The 6,000-nt window shown below is 37.3% G+C and overlaps 1 protein-coding gene across 1 annotated transcript in view; it reads right to left on the reverse strand.

The window, feature by feature from the left end:
• Positions 1-5,772, reverse strand: part of LOC129269001 (transcription factor 20-like) — a 30,227-nt gene extending 24,455 nt beyond the window's left edge. Inside the window, exon 1 of the mRNA XM_054906453.2 lies at positions 5,662-5,772. The gene's annotated coding sequence lies outside the window, so the exon portion shown is untranslated. The remainder of the gene's footprint in view (positions 1-5,661) is intronic.
• Positions 5,773-6,000: the final 228 nt, after the last annotated feature.

The raw sequence follows: 6,000 nt of genomic DNA on the forward strand, positions 1-6,000 counted from the left end.
TTATTTTGCTCATTACTCGGATATTACTTATTTTTTAGAATATCTGATTCATTTAGTGCTTATTTATACATGTGAGTTACTGGTACATTTAGGGCAGCCGACGATACATGTTGATGGATTGCATGGTTTATGTTCAAATTCATTGAAAATAAAAACATCTCCAATATGTCTAGATGTACATAACACGAAATATGAAAACTATACATTTTCAGCATTGAGATACATGTATCTCTACACATTTTGTATTACTGTAAAATAAACATACAAGATACAGGTGACTCAATCAATTCAATTTGTTGACCATTAAAAAAAAACATCAAAATATTAACAGAAATATAACATGATACCAAGAAAATAATACAAAATATAATAGGTTTAATAGGACTCTGACCTGACTTGGACAAAATTCGACTTTATAGAAGATAAATACTTTATGTTTTGCATATTCTGGTCTAAAAAAATGCTTCGAGTGTGCCAATTATTCGGCCTACGAGAAGTCGACTTTATAATGCAGAATCAACTGCATGTATGCATTAAAAGTAGATCTAACAACAAGGGAATGAACAATTCCCAGATCTAATTAGCCATTTGAAACTCAAAATTAGAAATGCCATCCACATTTCCTTGTATAGGAAGGTCACATAAACTCACCTGCACAGGGCACTTTCCTCTACCTCCCATCTCAGTAATTTACTAAAATAGTCTACCCAAAACTAGTCATAGCTTTTACAGCATGTACGCAGCATGAGAGCTTGAGAGGTCCGCTATATTTTTCATTTTCATCTGGCCATTTGACTTTCACATAGGTAATCAAGAAATGCTCCACGGTGAAATGAGAAATGCCGGCGGACACGGGGACTGATTGCCTCCGATGTTTTCCATTAGCTCTTGCATTATCCTCCGATAGGGCTGGTTTATGTTTATATTCCACGATGGATGCTACACTACAGTATGCATTGAACCGGGCCTCTCCCTAATTGCCTGTCTCGGAATTCAATGCCAAATGCTGCTTCATCTGCCTCTGCAATGCAATGCCAATTCTAAGTGATGCACTTTCAGTTCCTAACTACAAGCATTCCTTGTGGTTTACAGTAGGGTATTTACATTTTGCATTTAGGGTCGACAAGTGGACATGGTAAAATTGAATTCTTATAAAATTAAGATCCTGGAACGGCCTTGGAGTGCTGAATGAAACCTATATAGATACCATGGAGAAACACAGATGGATTTACAACGATTTCAAAATTAGAGTGACTGTAGGTGGTTTCAGACTGCCTCGAAGTTCGCCAGTTCCAGGTATTCTCTGATCGGGAAATTTACCCCGATCAGAAAATACCAGGTATTTTGGCGGTCTGAAAGCAAACTACGCGTAATATCCCCGAAAGAAAATACCCGATAAATAGTAGGTACTTGGCGAAATTACGAGAACTTTCGCAGGGATTTTTTCAAGGTCGCAGGTATTTTGGCGGTCTGAAAGCAAATTACGGGAACTTTTAGCCCAGCGTGTCGTTGGGTGCGGCGCCGTGCATGGGTTGCTGCTGGGCTAGTGATTTTGAATCTCGCGCCTTGCCTGCTTATTAGACCATACTGCGCATGCTCCTAACTTCAGGAATTTATCCCGAAGTGTATGTTTCGGGGCGGTCTGAATGCAGGAATAATAAATGGGTATTTTTTAGCCTAAAAATGTTCTCGTAATTTAACGGGGATTCTTGTGATCGAGGCGGTTTGAAACCACCTTGTATGTATGTACATGTATGTAGAAAGACCTAGGCCCCATAACACAAAGGTTAGCGATTAAAATGAAATGGCCTTTCAAAATCACCCTTGTATGCATGCGCATTTTGCTCAGTAGACTAGGAACCCATCGGAATTGCTCTTTCAAATTAGCGATTAATCGTTATTGTGTAACGGGGCCCCCAAGTCAGAAAAACAGAATAGAAAAAGGAAGAGCACTATAAGCATTGTTTTTTAATAGGCCAACATTGTAAAATCCATTAACTTTTGCCATGTAATTTTCTGGAAGCAGTAAAAGGTTTATTTTTTTTATCCATCGCAGCTATTTCTGCAGCAGCTGGTGCACAGGACACAAGCTTGTCGAATCACCATTAATAAACAACAATATATTTTCTGAAATGGAAAACCTTCAAAGTTCCTGAAACTACATGGGACTGCATACCCTATTTCACATTGACTTCGCCATACATTTATGATTAGACTAGAGTAGAGTATGCAGGAACAGCAAGTCATTGCTACAGAATGGGGAAAAGAACAGCACCAGATGTTACTCGGGTCAAAAAGTTATAGTAATTCAGGGTCAACACTCTTCCTTCTTTGGCGTGGGGTGAAAAAAAATCAACACAGTCTTTTCCTGTTTCTACCTGAGGCTGATATTTTTCTCATTTTCATTTAAAAAATGTCAGGATGTGTACATGTGTCTAAGATACAATTTCTGTAGTTTGACTGTAATTATCTGGCCATCGTTTATTCAGAAATTTCTATTAATAGCCACTAGCCAGCTGTGGCAACTATCTCAAAATGAATTTGAACCAAATCCAAACAAATGACGACCCAATTGTTTGTTCCTAAATTGGCAACTGATACTGGTAGAAATAATATTGCTGAGAAATCAGCAAAATAAGCATGACATTAAAAACAGATGTAGATTTTATTTTGCTTTTCTTTTTTTTTTAAACCCTCAGTTAACAATATTATTTGACTATGCTAAAACTCATCTAAAGAAGTGTAAAGAAAATATATTGAATTAAGTGCAAACATTACAATAAAATCAAATGTGAACGTGTTATTTTTTTCTGGAATTTTAATACTTGAGGTAATTTTTTTTTTAAATGGCCATAAAAAACATGAAATTAGCCTATTCCCTTTTACTCTATTAATATTCAAAAGTGAGTGCTGAGTCAGAGAAATTTCAGGCATAATTATGACCACCTAGAAAAATTTAATCACCAAGACTTCAAAAATTATTCACCAGCTCATCTAGTCATTTCTGTCATGCAAATCTTACTGGGGGTGATTCATGCTGCATTTACAATGTTAAATACAATCAAGGGGAAGACCTTTAGCATTATATGGAAGGGCGCTGCCTAGTGCTCATAACAGTAGGCCTCCTGGAAATTACGGAAGAATAAATTTCATGAAACAAAAAGTCAGTGATGTTCGCTGACTATTTTGCTCTAAGCCAATCGTATGCAAGGATTTCAGTAGCTTATAACAGACAGTCAGCGAAAACCACCCACTATTTGTTTTTAAAAAGCTTTCCAATCCACCATCATTTTTTGGGGTTGGAAAGCTTGTTCTCAAAATAAAAAGCAGGTTATGAATTCAAGGAAAATCCACCCTACTGAATGTCAAATTAAAATGAAAGCTAAGAATGAGATCAAATACACAGATAAGTTTATAATTGACATTGCCATGTTACCTTTGAGCTTATCTCTTGTATACATGCAAAGCGTTTATCACTTTGATCACCGTACAGTATGTGCATTTGAGGCAAACTGTATGATTAATCTTCCAAAATTAAATGTAGTGACTATCTTTCTCAATCTGTTGATTTTCCCCTTCACAATTTGATTTTACAATATATTTGAAATATTTAGAGCCCTCATTTGGTTATTTTTTTATCAGGGCCAAGTCCATCCAACAATAATCTGATTTGGATAGTAAAAGACAATATAGAACAATCATTGCATACTTTTTGAGTCACCTGTCCTGGGTTCTGTATTACACAAAGGTTTATATCCTTGATTGTATGATTAATTGTACATTGTAGTCTTAAATGCAATCAATCATAAAAACAAGTTCTAATATGATTACTATTAAAGCTTGGTGTTAAAGGCCCCTTGTACATGCCATGTGTTTCTTTCTTAGAATTTGAATACCACTGAATGGTACATACATGTACTTTGGGATACCTTACACAACATGAGTTACTAAACCCTCATAAAATGGAAGTATCATTCAAGAAAAGTTGATATTAAAAAGCTATAAAACTGTGAATGGGCTTATTGTCTGGGTTATCTGTTCAACGATCGTGCAAGTGTTTTCCATGACAAACAACAATGCCAAATTTTTCCTGCGGTTCCTAAAAGAACTGGTGTAGCATTCCTGAAGTAAAAATGATTTTCAAAGCATCAACAATGTTTGCATGCATTTTGGGGGCAACAAATGGAGTCTAACATTATTATGAGAGTAACCATCTATGCGAGAAAACAATTAAGGGTTTAAAAACTTCATCCTCAAAGTAAAAAAAGAGTTCTAGGTAATCCTGGGTTGTCTTAGGGCCATAAATTGTTTCCACACAGGCGTCTGCTAACTTCATCGAACTCATTCCATCAGACTGTACATGGAGCCCTCCCTCCATTCAAAAATATTATGGCGTGTCCTCCCCCCTTGGATATGAAGGGGGTGCTATTCATAATAAATCAGAAGATGATAGTGTGATGTGCTTGGACGTGTTTGGTCATTGGCCACTTATGTGTGCAAATAATTTGGGCCCCTAAAACCCAGGTCCCAGAATAACAGATCTTTATTTTTTTTAGACATGTCGTGAACTACTTGCCCTTTCTTGTAAACGTCTCAAAATCGGTGATTTGAAGCCGGTTTGCAGTACCCCACATGTATTAATTAACCGCCAAATCCAAGATGGCAATCGCGAACGCAAATTAATTGCACACAAGTCTTGCGCAATTTGTGTTCGGTAGCCCTGCTGGCTTCGTTCAAAGGCACAAAGAATTTTCTTTCTTTTTTTATTTGCCATCGCTTTGAATGTTTTCCAAAAAGTATTGTCGTCAGCAAAAATAATCTAGAAAGTATGTTTTTTGAGTTATTGCATAATTTATTGGTGTCTATATTTTATCAAACAATCATGGGAATTGCGTATACAATGAATCTAGAATCTAACTTGGACCCTAGTTACCGACAAACTGAATAAGGTTGTAAATTGTTTCTATTAGCGGCCCCAACGACCTCGGACCTTCCTTTTATTTCTGTGTAAGACTAAGACGAGACATGCGAAGCCACTTTCCCGGCTGAGATAAGCGATTTTGCTCTTTTTTATGTGCTTTTTATATAAAAAATAATATAAAAATTGAAAATGGTACGCCAGTCACCAGCCCTGGTGAGTTAGTGAGTAGCAGAATGAGTTTCGGCTAGTAACAATATTCCCGTTAATTTTTATGAAGCGGTGTCGTTAACCGACAACTAAAAAATCCACTGCGTAAACACATTCGTTGTGCGAGGCTAGCCCAACCTTACATTCACAATATGTGTGAAAAAGAGTTTATCAAAATGTCTTTAAAAACTCCTCCAAACTGAGGCTGCGCCTGCCTGCCTGCCTTGCTTAGTTTGGATTTGCCCCATCCATGTCCCAGGCATTAGCATTACCCCGATCTAGCTAGCCCAGTGTGTGGCCCCCGTGACATCGTGCACAAACTAGCACCAGAGCACGCACCAGAGTCCTCACGCATCATATCCCATGACATGTACACACAACACACACACACACCGAGGACAATTTTCGAGGCTTGCATGCAAGAAAACAGAACATTCACAAACTCCCGACAGATTTTTACTCAAATTATTCGAAACAAGTTGAGAATATTACATTTTTCCGTTTATAATTGAATATTGTTGAGGATATCATACCTTAGCACACTATTCAAACTCCAAAATGAGCAGAAAAGCAAGAAAAATTTAGATGTCGTTGCGGTAGCCTTTCCCCGATATATTTCCCAAGCTTGCAGTGATTAGTCTGATGTAAAGTCGCTGAATTATTTTTCCTTACCACACCCCAATATCAATAAAAATAGTCATAATATGGATTCATTACTTTAATGAAATAAATTGTGATATAGTTTCCCACTTTGCGCAGTATGAACCAAGACCTACAAAATAAAGCCTTTCAATTTGAACTGGTCTGAAATGGAGACGCCAAAGCAAGGCAGACACGTAGCCAGGGGGCGATTTCTCCCTTCGATTCGCGGC

Source organism: Lytechinus pictus, chromosome 10 (assembly GCF_037042905.1).
Source record: "Lytechinus pictus isolate F3 Inbred chromosome 10, Lp3.0, whole genome shotgun sequence".
NCBI lineage: Eukaryota > Metazoa > Echinodermata > Echinoidea > Temnopleuroida > Toxopneustidae > Lytechinus > Lytechinus pictus.